Source organism: Cupressus sempervirens, chromosome 3 (assembly GCF_028749045.1).
Source record: "Cupressus sempervirens isolate cs-2001-9-10 chromosome 3, ASM2874904v1, whole genome shotgun sequence".
Taxonomy (NCBI): Eukaryota; Viridiplantae; Streptophyta; class Pinopsida; order Cupressales; family Cupressaceae; genus Cupressus; species Cupressus sempervirens.
This window is the reverse complement of record NC_143120.1, coordinates 1,121,587,436-1,121,612,763: the sequence shown is the minus strand read 5'-3', so window position 1 is coordinate 1,121,612,763 and position 25,328 is coordinate 1,121,587,436.

The window sequence follows — 25,328 nt, the reverse complement described above, 5'->3', positions numbered from 1 at the left end:
GTATGTATATATTTATGTGTGTATGTATTTATGTATGTATGTATGTATATATGTATGTATATGTACAAATAGATCTTGTGGATTATGGATTATAAACAAAAGAAAAAAGAAAACATGACATTAATCAGTCCCCATTTATTTTGATCAATTGTGGAGAGTTTCTTGTGAAAGAGGGTGGAAAGCTTTGAAGGTTGGTGGAGATCAGTGGAGATCTAGGATTTTGCTATCATTTGCTTGTGATCGTTGCATTCCGTGCCCTTGTGATCTTTGTGCCCTTGCTTTGCGATTTTCTTCAAGGGGAGAAGAGGTACCTATGTAAATGTTATTTTTTTCCCCCTTCTAAACATGTATTTCTTGTTGATATATAATAGCTTTGGTAATATTCAAGGATAATTGATTATGATAGTTGTATGCATATGTGCATGTATGTATGTATATCAGTTCACTATGTGAGCTGCTTTACATGCATACGACACACTTACATAGTACTTGTGCTAAATTAAATTAATCATTCATATCATGAATTCACACAAGAAATTATCCTTGCATTCAATCAAAACTACTCATACCAAACTAAGTGTGCAAAAATTTGTACTTACAGATCATATTATCTCTTGGTGATTGAGCAAAGATCTTGAGCATAATATCATCCAGGTAATGATCAGATGCATTCACATTAAGTCATAATAAGATCAAGCAGATGACCCATTTATGTTTATACAAATCAACGACTTAATATAAATCATGCTGGTTAAGCATCAACTAAACTAATTAGTATAAGGTTAATAATTCTTTATATCAACAGTCATGTCATGAGTGGTGGTGTAGAGCACCAAGGCACTATTGTGGATTTTGGTTTAATGTTTTGATTTCTCACCAAATAAAGCTAGGATAAATAAGTCTTGGATGAAAAATCTATGGTTGTAATGAAAAGACACCTTCATTTATGCCTAGGTCACTTTGGGCAAGTTATAAGCCAAAGCTACTATTTGGGAAAAATTGGGTCTTTTTGAGTTTTTGGTTAAGATAGACTAGGATTAATATTTTTTAGTTGTTTTTTAATAAGTTGGAACCTTTCCCAAGTATTAGAATTGAGAAATTGTGAAAATTGCAAAAGTTGCACTTTTTGTGCAAAATTGCTAATTTGCAAAATTGTAAAAGTTGCTCAAAACTACAACTTAGTTGAAAAGGATTTGTAACTATTCAAACAATACTCATAACCATTAGGATGAATGTAAGAAGGATATATACCTCATTAGTGAGGTCACAAAGGACGGATTGTATGGATCAGGAGAAGTTGCAATAAGAGATTTTTTAAGTTTTGAAGCAATTTTATTGGTTTCTTCTACTTTGTTCATATTGTACAGATTCATAGGCATGATGATTGTTTGAAGAAGATATTTTTATTACCTTTCCATTTCTTTTGGTTTCATCATTTTGTGTGGAGTTTTGTTCAAGTTATTCAATTTTTTGTACAACAGGGTTTGTAGGACAACAATTTTGTGCAAGCTTCAAAGACGGGCCTATAGTTGTGACTCCCATTGTTGGTTTTTAATGACCACTTGGGGAATGACAGTTAGATGGGTCCTCTCAGTGATTCCAAGGTTTCAAGATTGGGCAATGTGTTTTCTATTTTTCCTAACTAGCCCTAGGTCAAGTGCCTATGAGGATTTGACCTTGTGAGCGTGTTGTTTGGAGTATAACAAGAGGAGACCTATTGGAGGCCTGAGTGTTTGGAAGGAAGTTGGAGGAAGGTAAGTAGACATTCCTAAGTGTTGGGTGTGCTTCCATTACCTCACTTTCCCATAGTTGCTTTGTAAACCAATCCTAATTAGGCCAATTAGGACTACATTGCTTAGTGAAGGAAAGGGAGTGTTGGAGTGGAATTGAGTCTTGATGCTTTAGGATTGGATATAATTCTAAAAAGGGTGTCTAGAACCTTGATTTGTTTTAAATTTTGTTTCATACTTTTGGAAGTTAGACACCAAAAACCTCTTAAGGAGGCTGATGTAATACAAGGTTTACTACTACCCAAATCCTTTCCTTATCAAGGATTCACTCAAGCTTATCACTAGCCTATTAGGGCTTCTTGATTACCCCAATCCCTTGAGGATCATCCTCCAATCCCTCTACAACCTAGTTACACCAATAGTAGGTTTGTTTCCACACACAAATGCTCCTGCATACCTCAGTGTTGATCTTGCTACTATGGTTTCTTGTCCAAACCTCCCATCCAATTAGCATTATGACTTCCTTCCATGGTTTTTGACTCTCCTTGGTATTCTAGACACCATTCTTGCACATTGGAACCAAGTTCCTTACTACAAGTAAAAATTGCTCAAAAAGGGGCTACTAGAATTAGCCCTCCAAACTGAGTTTCTAGACTTTATCTCCAATTTTTTTCAAAAGAGGGGGTAGAAAAACTAGATATTCAAATATCCTTTTGGGAAACCTTAAAGATTTTTTGGGTCTCTATTCCCTGAAGTGTCCGTATACCCAAAAGCACAATTTAAACCTACTTTCAAGGGTTTCAAAACAATGTAGACTATCCTGGCTAGGGTATGTTCTTTCACCCACCAAAACTGATCTTATAAAATTTTCCTTTAGTAGGATTCAACCTTACTCATACCTTCTCCTTATACACTAACTGGTTTGAAGTATCTAACCACTTTCAAACCCCAACACTCCTCTTCTTGCTCTATGATCTCCTAACCAAGTGCACAAACTTGCCTAGGGAATCACCTTTAAATCACTTGCCAAGCTTGTGAGGGCCCTAAAACTAGAATACATTATGTACATGGGATCTACTACCATTTCCCTTGAAACCATGAAGAACTCACAACAAGAAGTCACGGGAGATCCATTATGGCTAAAAGACTCAAAGTTGGAACAAAACATTGCCTAGTTTACTAAGATTTTCAAAATATACTCAAATGAATATTTACAACATACCAACCTGAAGAGAAAATCATTGTATACACAAAAAGAACACAAATCCAAAATCAAATTCTTCTATTCAATCCATTTGTCATACAAGACCATCAAAATACAAAACTGACTCACAAGAATGTGCATCAGCTTACTCAAGCTTGCTTATTACAATTCCCAACCATTGGAATGTGTTTTGATGCTGGATATATAGCCTTCCAAGGAGGTTACAGGTGGTTGGCATAACCACTAAGTTCAAACTTGGGATTTGCAACTTTTTCTCAAAAAGTTGTCAAGCAATTTTTGCAAAAAGTTGCATATATTGACAACTTTTTGATTTTATGAGCAACTTTACTTCTTGTCATGTTGGTAGCCCTTGAATCATCTAGATTGAGTCAAGAATGTTGTTAAAAACATGATTGTGACCCTACAACACCAATATACATGTTTTTGAGCTACGGTTTCTATTTGACAACTTGTATAGCAAGGTGCACATCTTGACATCTTTTACTTCTTTCCACTTCCTAACTCCATGAAATCTTATGACTCCTTATCCATAAAAAAACTAGAAAACAAACTTGAAAACCCACCATAGATGCACACTTCTCAAGGTCTTAGAACTATGCCTTTGTAAGACACAAACCAAAACTTATAAATACTCTACACACTTTCCCAACAACTCCTAACCTTTCCACCATCCTAACTTGGCTAGAGTTAGTACAAGCCCACCATCTCAAACCAAGAAAGAAAACTCTTCATATGTGTGTCTATGTATGTATGTATTTATATATAGAGAAGATTCTCTTTATGTAAGTGTATGCGTATATATAATACGTACACACATATGTGTGTTTATGTATGTATGTATACAGAGAGATTTTTTTTAAGGTGGTTATTACATCTTAGCACAATAGAAAAATTGATCCAGTTGCATACATATTCTAGAATCTAAATAAGAAAACAATAAAGCTCACTCAACCTATGCTAAGTGACTTACCTCAAAATACTAAACAAAAATAATGCAGACTGGAAAAAATGGGTAGAGTTCGAAAGAAATTTTGCAAAAACATAACATAGCAAATATTTTTAGAAAGAAACAAGCCATAACCTAGTTAAATGTGTCTAGATGTTGATTAGTCAGGTTGATTACAAATTCTTGTAGAACTATCATCAGATAGATACAACAAAATGAACAATCAGTTGTTCCTAGCTAGTAGGATCAAATACAGTTTTCCAAGGTGATAAAGTTGCATACGCAGATGTATGTATGTATGTATGTGTATGTGTATATGTATGTATGTATGTATGTATGCATGCATGAATGTATGTATATATACAAAGAGATCTTTTTAAAGATGTTTATTACATCTTAGTAGAATAGAAAAATTGAGCTAGGTACATACATATTCCAGAATCCAAATAAGAAAATAATAAAACTCACTCAACCCATGGTAAGTGACTTACCTCAAAATCCTGCACAAAAATAATGCAGACTAGGGAAAATGGGCAGAGTTCACAAGAAATTTTACAAAAACATATCATAGAAAATATTTTTAAAAAGAAACAAGCCATAACCTAGTTAAATGGGTCTAGTTGTTGGTTAGGTGGGTTGATTACAAATTCCTGTAGAACTATCATCAAAATAGGTACAATAAAATGAACAATCAATTGTTTCCAGCTAGTAGGATCAAATACAATTTTCCATGGTGATAAAATTGCATATTCATATGCAGATGTATGTATGTATGTATGTGTATATATATGTATGAGATCTTATGAATTGTGGAGATCAGTGGAGATCTAAGATTTCGTTGTCGTGCCCTTGTGATCTTTGCATCTTGTTGGTGTACCCTTTTGATCTATGTATATGTATGTATGTATATATGTATGTATATACATATATATACATATGTATATGTATATTTACATACATACATAGACACACACATATGTGTGTGTATATGATGCAGGGAGTTTGGAGAGTCATAACTTTTGACTTGGATATAGGCTTTCTTAGATTTTTTTGGTTTTTTTTCAAAATCTATAGTTGAGATGGATTCCAACTCGGCCAAATCTATTGGGGTCATTTCAATTTATTTTTCAAGAGCTAGAAATTCCATCTTGACCTCCACATTTTAGTTTTAAAATATCTTAGGTGTTTTTTTGTTTTTTCTGCTTTGTAATAAGTTCTAAATTTCTTTCTAAATTTTGAAGATTAGTTGGCAATTCACTTTTATGGTTTAAAGGGTAGATATAGGAAACTTTGAATTTTCTTTTGGAGGTTTTTTAGAAGTTACCAAAAATGGCATATTTTGCCAGTTGTCAAAATCTACCAAATGTGGAAATTTCATGTTTTCTATTTTTGGAGCCAGTTGTTCTTTAATGGAGTTAGAGATCCATGTAGAAGCAATTTTTAGTAATGAACAATTCAAAGTTTGAATCTATATTGAGTTTTGTCATGAGTTATTAAGTTCTTTGTGAATTGAAATCGATGTGCTACACCATTTGGTATCAGAGCCACAAGATGGTTGGGAGAGGAAGAGGAAGAGGAGGCATTGCCCAATTTCAAAGAATCATATTGGACTTGCAAAAGGTAGATTGAAGAGCTTACTAAAAGAGTTAATAATCAAAGAACACAAAATGATAATGTATTGAAGGAAGAAACAGACAGAGGAAGCGGTGATCGAATGGAGGGAAATGTAGAAGATGAAGCTGAGGAGTTAGCATGAATGAGCTACGAAGATAGAGTCTTAAGGGCTTTAGAAGGAAAGAACAATGGTATCAAAATTGAAGTCTTAGACTATGCTGGTAGCCTTAAATGAGAAGATTTGATAGATTGGTTAAATGAGATGAGTAAATTTTTTGACTGGAAGCCTATGATAGAGGAAAAGAAGATGAAGTTTGCATTCACAAAATTAAAAGGTCATGCCATGATCTAGTGGGATCATCTACAAAAGGAACGGGTGAAGAAAAACAAGGACACGATCAAGACATGGAGTAAGATGGAAAAGAAATTGAGGGAAAAATTCTTGCCTATAGATTATTCTAAAACTCTCTTTTGTAGGTTCCAAAATCTGAAGTAGAACTTACCTTCTGTGAAAGAATACAAAAATGAATTCTATAAGCTATCCATGTGTATAGAACACCAAGAAGATGATGAGCAGATGGCAGCTAGGTATATAAATGGTTTAAAATTCACCATCCAAGATGAGTTGAGCATGCATCGTGTCAATATTATGGAAGAGGCCTATTAGTTGGCTCTAAAGGCTAAAGAGAAATAGAACAAACAATATAACTAGAGGAATAGAGGAGGACAAAGAGGTACATCAAACCCTTTTCAAGGAAATTCCAATTATGTTTGAGGAGACTCGTCCTTGGGATTCAATAGAGCAATAGATACCTGACAAGAACCTCAAAACCCAGAAAGAGGATGAGGCAATGGTAGTGGAAGAGGATGGGAAAATCAAAGAAGGCCTTTTGTTTTCTTTAGATATGGAGAGGAAGGACACATGGCTTTTGAATGCTCAAACTATAACATGCCATAAAGAATGCAAGGAGGACAGACCAGAGTGAACTTGATGCAAATAGAAGAAGAGGAGAAAGAAGTCTCACCAGACATAGGAGAAAATCTCATGATGAGGAGATCAATGATCATCCCAGAGAAGGATGAAACCCCTGCAAATAACTCTAAGAATTCACGGTTGCAAACTAACATCTTTAGAACCAAGTGCACTTCAGGTGGAAAGGTATGCCAAGTTATTATTGATGGGGGTAGTTGTGAGAATATTGTGTCTAGAGAAATGTTAGAGAAACTAGGTTTAAAATGTGAAAAGCACCCTCATCCCTATCGTATTGCATGGTTTAAGAAAGGAAATGAAGTCACTATTGATAAAAGATGTTTAGTAAGGTTTACCATAGGAAAGCTCTATAAGGATGAGATATGGTGTGATGTTAACCCTATGGATGCTTGTCATATATTATTACGGAGACCATGGAAGTATGAAAGGAAGGTCACACATAATGGCGAGAAGAATACATACACATTCTGTAAGGATGGCTCAAAAGTGGTTCTATTACCACTTAAGGATGAAAGGAAGAGTGAGTCCATGTTGTCTGCAAAAGAAGTTTCCAAGGAAATGAAGGTAACAAGTTGTTGTTATGCCCTAGTAGTAAAAAAGAAAGAATACCAAGAGAACCCAATACCATCTGATGCAATGAAGGTATTAGAGGAATTTTCTGATGTTGTGCCTAATAAATTACTAGATGGTCTACCACCAAAGATGGATACCCAAAACCACATTGATCTTATCCCTAGAGCCACCCTACCTAATCAAGTAGCCTATCGAATGAATCCAACCCAACATGCAGAGCTAAATAAACAGGTCATAGAACTCCTACAAAAGGGTTTGGTTAGAGAAAGCATGAGCCCATGTGTAGTACCAACATTGTCGACTCCCAAAAAAAGATGGTACATGGAGGATGTGCACTGACAATAGAGAAATTAATAAGATTACCATTAAGTATTGATTTCTTATTCCTCATATTGAGGATATGATAGATGAATTGGTAGGTGCCGAGTACTTCAGCAAGATTTATCTTCAAAGTGGTTATCACTAGATTCGTATTTGAGAAGGTGATGAATGGACGACAACTTTCAAAACAAAGGATGGTTTGTACGAATGGATGGTTAGGCCATTTGGACTTTCTAATGCATTAAGCACATTCATGTGATTGATGAATGTTGTGATGCAACCTTATATTGGTAAGTTTGTGGTTGTTTATTTTGATGACATCTTGATTTTTAGCAAGAATAGAGAAGAATATTTACAACAATTGAAAGTTATCTTGGCTCTACTAAGAGCAGAGAGACTCTATGAAAACTTAAAGAAGTGCAGATTCATGCAAACTAGCTTAATCTTCTTAGGATTTGTCATTTTTGGAGATGGTTTTCAAATGGACCTAGAGAAGGTCAAAGTGATTCTTGAATGGCCTACTCCTACAAACATAATAGAGGTAAGGAGTTTCCATGGGTTAGCCACTTTCTATCGAAAGTTTATCAAGAATTTTAGTAGCATTCTAGCACCTATAACAAATTGCACAAAGGGAAGGGATTTTGCCTAGACAACAAATGTAGCAAAAAGTTTCAAGTTTTTGAAGGAGAAGGTAACTATAGCTCCTATATTTGCACTTTCGAATTTTGATAAAGTTTTTGAAGTAGAGTGTGATGCTTCCCATATAAGTGTTGTTCTTAGTCAAGCAGGTAAACCTATAGCCTTTCTTAGTGAAAAAACTCAATGATACAAGGAAAAATTACTCCACCTATGACTTGGAATTTTATGCCATTGTTCAAGCATTACGCCATTAGAGACACTACTTAGTGTCACAAGAGTTTGTGTTATTTACTGATCACCTTGCTCTAAAATCCATCAACACCCAAAAGAAGTTGAATACATGGCATGCCAAGTGGGTCTCTTTCTTATAGGGATACACCTTTGTTTTGAAGCATAAATCTAGGAAACAAAATCAGGTTGTTGATGCCTTGAGCAGGCGTATCTCTCTATTAACCACAATGACAACCAAATTGGATTTGATACTATTAAAACACTATATGCTACTGATGATGATTTTTGGGAAATTATGGAATAGTTGAATGGTTCAAGCATTGATAGGACGTCTCATGTCAAAGGTGATTATTTTCTATAGGATGGTTACCTCTTCAGGGGAAGACAACTATGCATACCAACTGGCTCTATGTGAGAAAATATTATTCAGGAATTCCACAATGGAGGGATGGTTGGACACTTCAGAAAGTACAAAACAATACACCTGGTGGCAGATAAGTTTTATTGGCCAAAGATCAAGAGAGACATTACTAAGTACGTGGCGAGCTACAAAATCTGTCAAATTACTAAGGGACATTCATAGAATATAGGCTTATACATGCTATTGCCAATTCCCATTGAACCTTGGACTGACTAGAGTATGGATTTTGTATTGGGTCTTCGACACACTCAGTGAGGTAATGACTCTATTTTTGTTGTTGTTGATTGGTTTTCCAAAATGACTCACTTTATTGCCTGTAAAAAGACTAATGATGCCACTAGAATTGCCGAATTGTTCTTCTTAGAAGTTGTTTGCTTACATGGTCGACCCAAAACTATTACTTTTGACCATGATACCAAGTTCTTAAGTCATTTTTGGAGGACTTTATGGAAGAAATTGAGAACCAAGTTACAATTTAGCAGTGCCTACCACCCTCACACCGATGGACAAATGAAGGTAGTCAATCAGAGTTTGGGGAATCTATTACGATGCATTATTGGTGAGAAGCCCAAATAGTGGGACTTGGCATTACCCTAAGTAGAATTTGCTTATAATAGTTTTGTTAATAGGTCAACAGGGAAATCTCCTTTCAAATTGTTTATTGTAGAAATCCTTCAGGTGTTTTAGATCTCATGCCTCTACCATTGGGTGAGAGGATTAGTGATGATGGAGTGGCCTTTGTTGATCACCTTCAACAACTCCAATAAGATGTCTAACACAAGTTACAATTGAGCAATGACAGCTACAAGATTCTTGTTGATGCTACTAGAAGACACCAAATATTTACTGAAGGTGACTTGGTCATGGTTTACTTACGCCACGAGTGGTTTCCTATTGGCACATATCACAAACTGAAATACAAAAAGATTGGGCCTTGCAAAATCCTTAAGAAAATTAATGATAATGCTTATGAAGTTAGCTTACCTGACAATCTAGACTTCTCTCCTATGTTTAATGTTGCTGATTTGCATAAATTTCATGGAAATGTTCCAGAGGTAGTTGATGGATAGGAAGTTGAGTGGCAACATCACCTTCCAAATAAGAAACAAGATACCATTGCCCAAATTCTTGATAAACAATCTACTTCCACAAGGCATGGTCAATACAAATATTATTTAGTACAGTGGGATGGCTTACCCGACACTAAAAACACATCACTCTCTGAGTGGGTAGTGCTACAGTTTGATCCTTCCAAGTTGCACCACTTCACCAATAGTCACTTACAGGAGTAGTGTTTCTTTCAAGAAGGGGAGAATAATGTAGGGAGTTTGGAGAGTCGTAACTTTTGACTCGGATCTGGGTTTTCTTAGATTTTTCTAGGATTTTTTTCAAAATCAATAGTTGAGGTGGATTCCAACTCAACTAGCTTTGTAGGGGTCATTTCGATTTATTTTTCAAGAGCCAAAAATTCCATCTTGACCTCTAAATTTTAGTTTTAAAATATCTTATAGGTGTTTTTTTTGCTTCGTATTAACTTCAAAATTTCTTTCTAAATTTTAGAGATTAGTTGGCAATTTGCCTTTATGGTTTAAAGGGTAGATATAGGAAAAATCTGAATTTTCTTTCGAAGGTTTTTTAGAAGTTACCAAAAATGGCATTTTTTTTAGTTGTCAAAATCTGCCAAGTTTGGAAATTTCCTAATTTCTCTTTTTCAAGTCAATTGTTATTTAATGGACTTACATATCCATGTAGAAGCAGTTTTTAGTAATGAACAATTCAAAGTTTGAATCTATATTGAGTTTTGTCATGAGTTTTTAAGTTCTCTATGAATTGAGATCGGTGTGCTATATTAGTATGTAATTATATATACACATACATATACATAAAAAGAAGCTTCTCTATACATACATACATAAATAAAAACTTCTCTAAACACCTACTGGGGGAAATATAAAGAGATACATGTTTAGAAGGAAAAGAAAAAAAACATTTACATAAGTACCTCTTCTCCCCTTGAAGAAAATCCAAGAGCAAGGGCACAAAAATGAAATGCAAAGATCACAAGGTCGACACAACAATGAAATGCAGTGATCACAAGGGCATGGCAACAAAATCCTAGATCTCCACCAAGAGCAAGACAATGAAATGCAGAGATTAGAAGGGAACTACAACTAAATGTAGCGATCAAAAAGGGCACGGTAATGAAATCTCCACCAACGTTTAGAGCTCTCCATCCTCTTTTGGGCCCAGCTCTCCACAATCAATCAAAACAAATGGGGAATGATTTATGTTGTGTGTTTTTTTTTTGTTTATACTCACACAGGCATCGCAATTGCAACGTAAATGTTGGTATTGCAACAATGTCGAGGACAATTGCAAAAAAAACATGAAAATCCACAAATGACCCTGAAGTTACAATTTGACCCCAAATGTTATAATGAATTTAAGTTTTTTTAAGACTTTCAATTTGAAGATAGAAAAACCCATGGTTGAGGTTCCTACTATGATTAAGAGCAGAGGAAGAAGAAAGAAAATTTCTAATTAGATGAAGTCTTGCAACAAGTATGATTCATTTGATTTTGGTAGTTGCAGTAGCAAGGGAAGAGTTGATTTAATCCTCCTATTAGTAGTCTTACTATTTCTTTCTTACCTATGTGTTTTCCACTTGCTTCATTTCTTATCTCACAACCTTCATAAAATAGTGTTCCTTACACTTATCCTAATTCTCCTATGGTTCCTAATGTCCCACATGTAGCACCTTCTATTCCAACTAATTTTTACACTCTTCCTAGTGTATCGAATGTGTCATTGCCACCTATTTCCTCTATTGTTTCCATTATCATTAGTATTGCTCAAATAATTTCTTCCTTGCAACAACAACTTGCTTCCCTTACTCAGTCCAAGTTTAATGTGCCTACATGTGATATGGGTAGTCCTACACAAAAATAATGCAAACTAAGAAAAATGGACAGAGTTCGCAAGAAATTTTACAAAAACAAATCATTGTAGAGATTTTTTAGAAATAAACAAGCCATAACCCAGTTAAATTGGTCTAGTTTCTGATTAGCTGGGTTGATTACAAATTCTTGTAGAACTATCATCATATTAGGTAAAAGGAAATGAACAATCAGTTGTTCCCAACTAGCAGGATCAAATACAGTTTTCCAAGGTGATAAAATTGCATATGTAGATGCATGCCAAGCATGAAGCGCATTCTGCAATTTATAACTAATGGTTGGATATAAAGGCTTCATACACTGGCCCAATAATGGCAGCCAAGGATGTAACCCTGCGAGGATCCCAAGTATCTATTGATGCTGTTAATTTGGGCATCACTATATGATCCAGAATGTTATGAAGTACTGAAGCTGATAGTAACTTCTCCCATGTCTCTAGAGAACATAGCATAGGTTCAAAGTCCCTTGGCTCCTAGGAATTTTTACCAACTATTCTCACTGTTGGAAAAATAACTTCAATGAAGAGTTGAGTGTAAGGAGTTGAAGAAGAAAGTTCTGCTTCTATGTAAATGTCATAATTACAAGGCTCATTCCCTTGCAAAACCCTCTGCCACAATGACATTGCCTCTAAACCATGCAAAGGATGTTGAAGTGGTTCCCAACCTTGAAACACTCTTATAAGTAGTGGCAAAGTAAAGGCCGATGTAATACATATATTAGTATTATTTATGTATATGTATGTATGAATGAATGTATGTATGTATGTATATACATATATACATACATATGTGTGTGTATACACACACATATGTGTGTGCCTATGTATGTATATACAAAAAGATCTTGGCACAATAGAAAAATTGATCCAGTTGCATACATATTCCATAATCCAAATAATAAAACAATAAAAATCACTCAACCCATGCTAAGTGACTTACCTCAAGATCCTGCAAAAAAATAATGCAGACCATAAAAAATGGGTAGAGTTCATGTGAAATTTTACAAAAATATCATATCAGGAACAATCAGTTGTTCCTAGCTAGCAGGATCAAATACAATTTTTCAAAGTGACAAGATTGCATATGCAGATGTATGTGTGTATGTGTGTATGTATGTATGCATGTATGTCTATGTATATTGTATGTATATGTATGTATGTATATACATATGTATATGTATATATGTGTATATATACATACATACAAACACATATGTGTGTGTCTATGCATGTAGGTATGTATATATAGAGAGATCTTGTGGATCGTGGAGATCAGTGGAGATCTACGATTTCATTGTTGTGCCCTTGTGATCTCTGTATATGTGTGTATGTATATAAATATATATACATATATATACATATGTATATGTATATATATGTGTGTGTGTGTGTGTGTATGTGTGTATTCACATATAAAAACACATGTGTGTGTCTATGTATGTATGTATATAAACAGAGAGATCTTGACACAACTAGAAAAATAATAAAACTCACTCAATAGGTAGCATGGCCATAGATGCGATGGAAACGCCTATTGATAAGTAGATTCATCTTTTTCTCTCTCATTTTTCATGTGTTTATTTCACTTGAATTATTATTTCTTTGGGGGCATTTTGTAATATTGGATACATTTTATGCAGGACTTGATGAGGACATTCCTGGATGTACCCATGGTAGATGTACAAAATCACTAAAGAATTGTGATGAATTGCTCGTGAGCAACAAAGATGGACTTCCCCTAAGAGTAGCAGGAGATGATGAGGACATTCCAAGTACTTTGAATATTGATCATTTCTTAAAGATTTAAGCTTTAATGGGGAACTTAGATGTTGGGGAGGTGGGGCCAAATGAGCTTCCACTTCATGTGGTTAGCCCTAATTAGTAGAGAATATTAAACTATTCTCGAAACCAAGTGAAGCTCAACATTAATATATGATTGCATGACAACTATGTGAATATCTTGGTTTCAGGCAATGCAGAAGGATGCAATAGTTCAATATGCAATCTCAATTCATATGCATATGACATTAGGTGGGGTTGAAAATGCAATAGGTTTTCATTTTTGTTAGAGGTCTTTTATTAGGTATTTTAAGTTATAGACCATCACAAACATAGTTAATGAAAGAAATGATAAATAATCCAAGTAAGTTAAGTGTGAAACAATATTACCATGAGATAAACAAAATCCAAGAGCATACACCAAGATGATTCAATAATGGAGACAAGGATTTATAAGGGGAAAGCAAAGAAAACCCCTTGTGAGTATTATGAATGAAGGAAAATGTCTAGAGAAGAGAGAGAGAGTGTTGGAGGAAAATAGCTCAATACAATAATATCAAAGTGATGTGTGTAAAAAAGAAAGAAAGAGGAGCATCTCTTTTAAAGAGATCAGAAAGGAGTTGCATGTGTTCGCATGTGTAACTCCCATTTCTATGAATGTCACATTCATAATAGGTGTGTGCAAAGTGTCACAATCCTCTTAAGGAGGATAAACTAAATTCTTTAATAAAGGAATTATAAAAATGAGTTGTCCTCACATGTGGAATAAAGGACAAATAATGGCATGTCCTCCACATGTGTACAATAGGACAAACTACATTTAGGGATCCTTGGAATATCCCAATTAAATACATCCAAGGAAAGATTACTATTTCTAACATCCCCCCTTAATCTTTACTTGGGGAGCTTACATCAAAGTGTTGCAAACCCAATTTACAATAGTACAACTTGATTTTTTTGAAATATCTTCAATCGTGCAAAAGGTCTCGAATTAGCATGGATACATTGTTGGACAGCCAAGAGAAGTGGATAGTCCTTCAAGTGTGAACATCTTCTAGAGGTCTTGTATGTGCCACGATGTATTACCTGAAACATGGAAACAAGAAATAAGGCAACTATCCACGAGGAGAATTTTATCGTATATTCAAGTTAGAAAATTTCTCATGGAGTAAATCGAAATAGAGTGATAAATATAAATGTAAAGTAATCAAGATAAATCATATTCTTCAAAGAACAAATATGTTATCAAAGCTCTCAAGAAAGGAATATACAAGGCACAAATGACCATAGACAAGGCCAAATAATGAGCTCAACATCAACAATGCATCAATCATGTGGATATAGACAGTCCACTAATAAGTCATTTCACTGCAAGTTAATGAGTGATCAATCCATAATCTACACGACTCATGATTTAAGCAATGAAGTATACATAACATTATATGACATGATTTCAAAGATACTAAAGGAAAGGAGTATGAGTATTAACAATAGATTGCCTTCAAATAAGAGTAAAATGCCTTCAAGATGGGTTAGATTAACTGAAATTGGAGGGAAACTCCAAGAATAAATGGTATAGACCATAAAGTGCTAATATGGCAATAGAATGATGCTAGAAAAGCATATACTGCACTTATGTGCCAATCAGTAGAACAAAATAAATGATGAAGGCAGTAGTGTATAATAACTCATAATCCCAAGGAATAAGAAAGAGTTCAAAAAAAATTACAAATGTGAAATAAATAAGAATGCACTAATAAGTGACAAGTCATAAAGACACAATAATTTGTATATTTATCAGGATATATATGTGGGCCCCCATATATACACATGAATAGATATACCTAAAATATTGTGGGATGAAATCATGCAAAGAGAATTAAGATCATATATAGAACATAATTTCTAGGAAACATATTAAAGAGAAATGCCAAAGATGATGAAAGAAAATCATTAGTATCAAACAATATTTGCAGTAATTAATCCTCCTAGATTGAAGTCCACCCATTCTAGAAATTGATCTCGTTTACTAAGTAATTTTTGAAACCATTTAGTTTTTCTCTTAATAGATTTATCATTGGAGGAAGAGTCATGATGTATGAATGTACCTTTTGATTCAACATTAGATTGATTACCATTATCAACATTAGCATTATTACCATGATCTAAAAATGTATCATTACCATTGTAAGAAAGAATAGGAGTAATAAAGGTAGATATATGAGGAGAAGGGTTTAGAGAAGGAGGTTGGTCCTCCACTAACACAATTTTGCTTTCACTAAATTGTACATTTTGAGTATTAGATGAGTCGTGAGGATTATTTTCTACAATACAAACATTTCATGCTATTTGCACTTTGTTAGTAACATGATTAATCTTAGATGGAGCAATAGGAGGTAAAATTGCAACCATATTAGATGAGATATGATCAGTATTCAAATGAGCAAGCTTTTCATGCTCAATATTACAAACAATATCTTTGTGCATAGAGTTTCTTGAAGAGGTGAACCCAGAAAATTGAAATAAATTATCATGGCCTAACTTAGCATTAGCAACAACTTCGTTAGTGTTAGGATCAATAACATAGCACATATCCTTATAAAATTTAATTTTATAATCTTGACATAATTTAACAACAGAAAGAAGATTGTATTTCAACTCAGGAACATAAAGGACATCATGTAATTTTCCATTTGGAATACTAACATTCCCAAATCCTTCAACTTTACAACTATGATTATCAGCGAATTGAATTGGAATATTAGAAGGATCGAGTTTTAAAGAATCAAACACTTCTTTATGATAAGTAACATGTTGAGACGCGCCAGTATCAATAATCCATTCTAAATTTTTAGGAACATTATAACTAACAGTAAAAGCATGACGGGATGGATGAGAATGTTGATTATTGTTATTGATAGGTCGCTTATCTTTTTGTTTTTTAAAATAATTATTAGTTACATGACCATCTTTCCCACAATAAGTATAGTGGGGTTTGGAATTTGAATGATTCCTTTGATTATTATTATTATTATTATTATTATTGCAATTGTGATTATGATGATTGTTATGGTTATTGTTATTATTGTTATATTTAGCATGAGATTTATTATTGAAATTATTAGAATTATTATTATAGTGTTTGTTATTATGATTATTATTATTATTTGAACGAAAATTATTATTATTTGAATTTCGAGACATAAATGCATGTTTAGTTGATTTAAGAGTACCAAACTGAATTAGCTTAGCTTCTTCCCGTCTTAATAAATTTTGAAAAATAACATAAATTAACTGAGTAGTTAATGTAGGAATAGCAAGCTAAGCATGAACATTAGTTATAAACTATTGAAACTGTCTAGGAAGACACTTTTTAAAAATAATATGAATTAAGCGAATGTCATCTAACTAAACACCTAAAGCAATAAGTTGGCTTTTAATAGAATCAAATTTTAACAAAAATTCATCCATGGTCTTAAAATCTGTATACCTGAGATCTTCAAGTTGATCCTGCAACTGCATTTTGCGTGATTCATCTGCACTGTCATATTTGGTTTTTAAAATTGACCAGGCGTCATGGGCTTTAGAACAATGTGCAATTAAAACATATAAATCTGGAATAATGGAAATACCAATTAAACTTAAAGATTCTTCATTTTTAAGTTTCCAAGTATCTTTTTCATCTGGAGTAGCTGCTGAACCAGGTTCAACAGAAGGATCAGTGGCTATCTCGAACAGGTGTTTAAAACGAAAAATAAATGAAATGTGTGTTTTCCAAGAATGATAATTAATATGATTAAGTTTTATTTCTGGAATTAAGGTTGACATCTTTATGAAAAAAAAAAGTCCCCTTAATAGAAATATGAGTTAAAACTTAGCTGAAACTAATTCAAAAAAAACTTGCCGAAGAAACTATGATTAAGTTTTTGAAGAAAGAAACAAAAAAGATATTGCCTTGCAAAGAAACGTTAGAATAATGATTAATCTGAAACAAAAAAATAATAAAGCAGAGGCATTATATATAATGATTAAGTTGTAATTGCATTAAAAAGAATCTAACGAGTTATAATAATGATTCCTAATGATGAAAAAGATTGAAAAAAACTTATGAGGGTCAAGATTTGAAGTTATAAAACTTAATAAATTATAAATAATTAATGAAAGACCAACAAATACCTTTAGCATCTTTACAAAGATCAATTTTGAAAAATCAAAAATCAGTATGTCAGTGTACATAAGTCTTGGCTCATAAGTGTTTTTGTCACTAATGCCAAATGGGGAGATTGTTGCATTATGTTGCATTTGTCATTAGTGACAACACTTATTCAATTCTGAATGGTTACTAAACTCATCACTCAGTCTACAATTTTCACCAAGCATTCTTGAAGCAATCAAGTGAATGTGCAGTCCAACAATGTTTACTGAGCTTATAGTGCTCATTGAGTAGATAGTGGTCACTGAGCTTCACAGTGTCTATCGAGTCATTAGTTTGTGTGATGAGAAGTCAATATTTATCGATTAATGGATGTGTAGTATTGACTGAGTGAAAGCAAGGTAAACAAAGGATTTAGTATCTACTGAATGACACTATATCTACCGAGTCTCCAATGGTTACCGAGTTCAAAGCTATGTTTTATGATTATTATGGACCGAGCTTCTACTTCTATCGAGTGCATGATGATGCCGAGTAATGTAGTGGACGTCGAGTATCAGAAGTTCACCAAGTCAGCTTTCAGAACCCAAGTTTCTACTCTTTGGCCGACTCAGTAATATTTTGTTTACTTGTGTTTTAGTTGACCTTGTAATTGTAAATATTGGAATGGTATATATGTAATGCATTGTATCATTTGAAATATATGGATGTGAGTATCAAGGAATGGATATGTAATGTTTTGAGAAGAGTGAATGTGAATCAGCAGCAGAGCAAAGTATTCAACAAGGTCTACAAGGTGCAGTAAAGATATATCAATCACAAGAAGTGATATGTACTTCAAGGATCTAATCAACAATCAAGTTGTAAGTTAGATCTACTATTTCATCCTGACAGGTGAATTAGTTTTCTAAATCCTTTAATAGGGTAGACTTAACAGTCTTTGTTTAAATCTCCTAACAAACTGCATACTTCATTGTATGTTTGTAAAACCTCTAACAAGGTGGATCTAGCAGTCCAAATTGCTCTTAACAGGGCAGATCATCAGAAGTGGTCAATGTAATCCCTAATAGGCCAACTTTATACTACAATAGTGAAGTTTTGTGGGTATCATCCCCACCCCAGTTTTATTTTCTATTTGAAAGGTTTCTGGATCACCAAAATATTGTGTTCATGTGTTATGAATGTTTATCTTTTTCATGCATGCAATAGATTAGATGAATGAATGGTGAATGATTTATATTGTTAAGTGTTGAATTGATTTAAAGTTTTTGAGGTTACTAATTCACCCCTCCCCTCTTAGTAACCTAGATAGTCTTGATTATTTCCAACAAATAACATCCACACAAGTTTGACACTAGGATTTAATGTGGATACTCAATTTGGGAAAAACCACTAGCAACATGTCACCAATTTTCACTCTTCTGAAGTGAGATCTATTAGGAGCCAATCTTGTTAAAGTTTACAATACATATTGTTAAATGTGACCTTGTCAAAGGATTTAATCACCCTATTAGGAGTGACCTTGTTAAAGGACTTTAGAACATTCCATTAGATTGTCACCCTATTAAAGGATTTACATAGACTATTAAGTCACTATGACTATTAAGTTAACCTTGATTAAAGGAATTCAAATACTATTCATAACGGTTAGAATGTAACAACAGGTTTGATTTATTAAGTACAACTCACTTTGCATGTACAGATCTACTTTTAGCTCTCATGTACTAATTCATTGTCTAGCCTCCATTGCCATCTCAATTTATGATTCTCCTGGAAACCCTTCAAGCAATCACACTTCTCTTCTTCTTAACTCAATTCACCCTTCTTAGATTCATCAGTCAATAACATCAGCAACAACTCCAAATCTCTGGAACTTCTTTACATGTGCATAGCCTCTTTGCATATTACTAAAAGTTGACCCTTACACCTCCTTAAATAAGTAGTTTTGATCTTTTGTCACTTAAACACCATCGTAGATCTTAGGGTTTATGATTCGATCCATCAAATTCAATGAATTTGATAGCCATTCTATTTATCTCTTATTTTCTAGAAAATTCTCTTGGAATCCATCTCTTAGGTCATTTACCTAATCCTTTCCTAGAATTAAATGATCTAACTCATTGATCCTTATCTTTATCACATTTTCCATATCCCAAGAAATCAACTCAGTTAGCTGGAAATTATGATTCTGCACAAATAGTTAAAATAGTGTTCCTCGACCAACACTGTATTCTGACACTTGATCATCATTGGGTTACTCGGTCACTATTAAACTTCTTTCTACACACATGCATTGTCACTCAGTTGATACTGATGCTTGGTCAATGCTAAATTTGCTGGGTACTTACTATGGCTCGGTTGACACTAGCATCACTCAACATGTTCTACAAAATTCTTTAGTCTTCTCCTTTATTGCTCAGTCAAGCCTATACATGTGATCTATCTTTTTTCACACTTCCAAGACATGAACATTATTGTCTTCTCTTCTTGCAACATGATTTAAACAATCAATTTATCTTGTCAAAGTCCAACTATTCAAATGTCCATTTGTAGTTTCCTCTTCATAACTCAACCCTTCCTCTAGATGATGCTTTTTAAGGAGTGACCTTGTTCAAGGACTTTAGAACATTCCATTAGATTGTCAACCTGTTAAAGGATATACATAGACTATTAAGTCACTATGACTATTAGGTCAACCTTGATTAAAGGAATTCAAATACTATTCACAATGGTTAGAATGTAACAACAGGTTTGATTTGTTAAGTACAACTCACTTTGCAGGTATAGATCTATATTTAGCTCTCATGTACTAATTCATTGTCTCGCCTCCATTGTCATCTCAATTTATGATTCTCTTGGAAACCCTTCAAGCAATCACACTTCTCTTCTTCTTAATTCAATTCACCCTTCTTAGATTTGTTAGTCAATAACATCAGCAACAACTCCAAATCTCTGGAACTTCTTTACATGTGCATAGCCTCTTTGCATAGTACTAAAAGTTGACCCTTACACCTCTTTAAATAGGTAGTTTTGATCTTTTGTCACTTAAACACCACTGTAGATCTTAGGGTTTATGATTTGATCCATCAAATTCAATGAATCTAACAGTCATTTTGTTTATCTCTTATTTTCTAGAAACTTCTCTTGGAATCCATCTCTTAGGTTGTTTACCTAATCCTCTCCTAGAATTAAATGATCTAACTCATTGGTCCTTATCTTTATCATGTTTTGCATATCCCAAGAAATCAACTTAGTTAGCTAGAAATTATGATTCCTCGCAAATAGTTAAAATGGTGTTCCTCGACCAACACTATGTTGTGACACTTGATCATCATTGGGTTACTCGGTCACTATTCTTTCTACACACATGCATTGTCACTTAGTTGATACTGATGCTTGGTCAACACTAAATTTTATCGGTACTTACTGTGGCTCGGTTGACACTAACATCACTTAGCATGTTCTACAAAATTCTTTAGTCTTCTACTTTGTTGCTCAATTAAGCCTATACATGTGATCTATCTTTTTTCACACTTCCAAGACTTGAACATTACTATCTTCTCTTCTTGCAACATGATTTAAACAATCAATTTATCTTGTCAAAGTCCAACTAGTCAAATGTCCATTTGTAGTTTCCTCTTCAAAACTCAACCTTTCCTCTAGATGATGCTTTTGTTAGGAGTGACCTTATTCAAGGACATTAGAACATTCCATTAGATTTTCACCCTGTTAAAGGATTTACATAGACTGTTAAGTCACTATGACTATTAGGTCAACCTTGATTAAAGGAATTCAAATATTATTCATAATGGTTAGAATGTAACAATAGGTTTGATTTGTTAAGTACAACTCACTTTGCATGTACAGATCTATGTTTAGCTCTCATATATTGATTCATTGCCTGGCCTCCACTGTCATCTCAATTTATGATTCTCTTGGAAACCCTTCAAGCAATCACACTTCTCTTGTTCTTAACTCAATTTACCGTTCTTAGATTCCTCGGTCAATAACATCAGCAACAATTCCAAATCTCTGGAACTTTTTTACACGCACATAGCCTCTTTGCATATTACCAAAAGTTGACCCTTATACCTCCTTAAATAGGTAGTTTTGATCTTTTGTCACTTAAACACCACCATAGATTTTAGGGTTTATGATTTGATCCATAAAATTCAATGAATTTGATAGCCATTTTTTTTATCTCTTATTTTCTAGAAACTTCTCTTGGAATCTATCTCTTAGGTCATTTACCTAATCCTCTCCTAGAATTAAATGATCTAATTCATTGATCCTTATCTTATCATTTTTTACATATCAAAAGAAATCAACTTAGTTAGTTGGAACTTATGATATCTCACAAATACTTAAAATGGTGTTCCTCAACCAACACTATGTTCTGACACTCGATCATCACTAGGTTACTCGGTCACTATTAAACTTCTTTCTACATACATGCACTGTCACTCGGTTATATTGATGCTTGGTCAACACTAAATTTGCTCGATACTTACTGTGGCTCGATTGACACTAGCATCACTTGACATGTTCTACAAAATTATTTAATATTCTACTTTGTTGCTCAGTCAAGCCTATACATTTGATCTATCTTTATTCACACTTCTAAGACTTGATCATTTATGTCTTCTCTTCTTGCAATATGATTTAAACAATCAATTTATCTTGTCAAAGTCCAACTAATCAAATGTCCATTTCTAGTTTCCTCTTCATAACTCAACCTTCCCTCTAGATGCTTTTGTTATGAACAACTTATCAAATCCTCTTCATCAATAAAAATGTATATGACACTTAGATTAGATAGAAAATTGTCTTACCAATAGATTTGAAATCAATGACAATGTAACATTTGTTCCAATTGTAGTTTCCAAAAATCTCCCTCTTTGGCATTGATGGCAACACCTCCAAAAAAATATTTTTGAAATACTCTAGGTTACCATACAATCCAAAATTTGTATAGTCTTGAGCAATACTCTCAATGCATCAGATCTTCATTAATATCCTTAGTTTCATCGTGATTCATAACTCTGATCCTATAACATTTAAAGTAAATCTTATGAGCTCCCTTTAATTAATCAATCCCTTTTACTTAGCATATTTTTGTCAACTTTCACTTTCTCCATCTTTCATCTTGATCTTTATCTGTAACTCTATGATAATCTCTCCCTCATTATTTCTCCTTCTCTATGGTAACTTAGATAATTTCTCCCTCTAGGATATTCTCTCCCTTTTAACTTCTTGAATATTCTCCCCCTCTTTGAAGACAATGCCAAAGACACGTTTAACTCATACATATTGATCATGTAGATACTTTTAGGTCAATTTTGAATTCTCCATCTGTCATCTTCATATGACTAAACCATCATTATATCCTTCTTCTTTACTACTACCTTAGGATATCTCCTAAAGTATAACTATATGTTGATCAACAAATTTGATGCAATGCTTCATTGTAGCTTAAGTAGCTTTGTTTATGGGAATCACCCCAAGTTTACCTCTATGATATTCAAGAGCATCCTTGGGTAAATATTTAGTGAATATGTCAACTATTCATTCTTTAGTATTCACATATTCCAATTCCACTTCTTTATGTTGATATAGCTCTCTCAAGTAATGATACTTGATAGCAATGTGCTTTTTGTTTGTGTGCATAACAAGATTCTAACTATCTCCATCAATTTTTAAGATACTCTAATCAACACATTTGATGCAATGCTTCACTATAGCTTAAGTAGCTTTGTCTATGGGAATCACCCTTAGTTTACCTCTAAGATATTCACAAGAATCCTTAGGTTAATCTTTAGTAAATATGTTAGCCATTTGTTCTTTAGTATTCACATATTCCAATTTCACTTCTTTGTCTTGATCTAGCTCTCTCAAGTAATGATACTTGATATCAATTTGCTTTGTCTTTGTGTGCATAACAAGATTCTAACTACCTGCATCAATTTTTAAGATAGTTTGATCAACACATTTGATGGAATGCTTCATTTTAGCTTAAATAGCTTTGTCTAGGGGAATCACCCCCAGTTTACCTCTAAGATATTCATGAGCATCCTTAGGTAAATCTTTTGTGAATATGTCAATTGTTTGTTCTTTAGTTTTCGTGTATATTCCAATTTCACTTCTTTGTCTTGATCTAGCTCTCTCAAGTAATGATACTCGATATCAATGTGCTTTGTCTTTGGGTGCATAATAAGATTCTAACGATATGCATCAATTTTTAAGATAGTCTAATCAACATATTTGATGCAATGCTTCACTTTAGCTTAAGTAGCTTTGTCTTGGGGAATCACCCTCTATTTACCTCTAAGATATTCATGAGCATCCTTAGGTAAATCTTTAGTGAATATGTCAGCTATTTTTTTTTTAGTATTCACATATTCCAATTTTACTTCTTTATCTTGGTCTAGCTCTCTTAAGTAATGATAATATCAATGTACTTTGTCTTTGTGTGTACAACAAGATTCTAACTATCTGCATCAATTTTTAAGATACTTTGATCAACACATGTGATTCAATGCTTTATTGTAGCTTACGTAGCTTTGTTTTGGGGAATCACCCCTTGTTTACCTCTAAGATATTCATGAGCATCCTTAGGTAAATCTTTAGCGAATATGTCAACTGTTGTTTCTTTAGTATTTATATATTCAAATTTCACTTCCTTGTCTTGATCTAGCTCTCTTAAGTAATGATACTTGATATTAATGTGCTTTGTCTTTGTGTGCACAATAAGATTCTAACTATCTGCATCAATTTTTAAGATAGTCTGATGAACACATTTGATGCAATGCTTCATTGTAGCTCATGTAGCTTTATCTAGGGAAATCACCCCCAGTTTACCTCTAAGATATTTGTGAGCATCCTTAGGTAAATCTTTAGTGAATATGTCAACTATTTATTATTTAGTATTTACATATTCCAATTTCAATTACTTGTCTTGGTCTAGCTCTCTCAAGTAATGATACTTGATATCAATGTGCTTTGTCTTGGTGTGTATAACAAGATTCTAACTATTTGCATCAATTTTTAAGATAATTTGATCAAGACATTTGATGCAATACTTCACTGTAGCTTAACTAGCTTTTTTTAGGGGAATCGCCCTCAATTTACCTCTAAGATATTCATGAGCATCCTTAGGTAAGTTGTTAGTGAATATATCAGCTATTCATTATTTAGTATCACATATTCCAATTTCACTTCTTTGTCTTGAACTAGCTCTCTCAAGTAATGATACTTGATATCAATGTGTTTTTTCTTTGTGTGCATAACAAGATTCTAACTATCTGCATCAATTTTTAAGATAGTCTAATCAACATATTTGATGCAATGCTTCACTTTAGCTTAAGTAGCTTTATCTTGGGGAATCACCCTCTATTTACCTCTAAGATGTTCATGAGCATCCTTAGGTAAATCTTTAGTGAATATGTCAACTATTTGTTTTTTAGTATTCACATATTCCAATTTTACTTCTTTATCTTGGTCTAGCTCTCTCAAGTAATGATGATATCAATGCACTTTGTCTTTGTGTGCATAACAAGATTCTAATTATCTGCATCAATTTTTAAGATACTTTGATCAACACATTTGATTCAATGCTTTATTGTAGCTTACATAGCTTTGTTTTGGGGAATCACCCCCTGTTTACCTCTAAGATATTCATGAGCATCCTTAGGTAAATCTTTAGTGAATATGTCAACTATTGTTTCTTTAGTATTTATATATTCAAATTTCA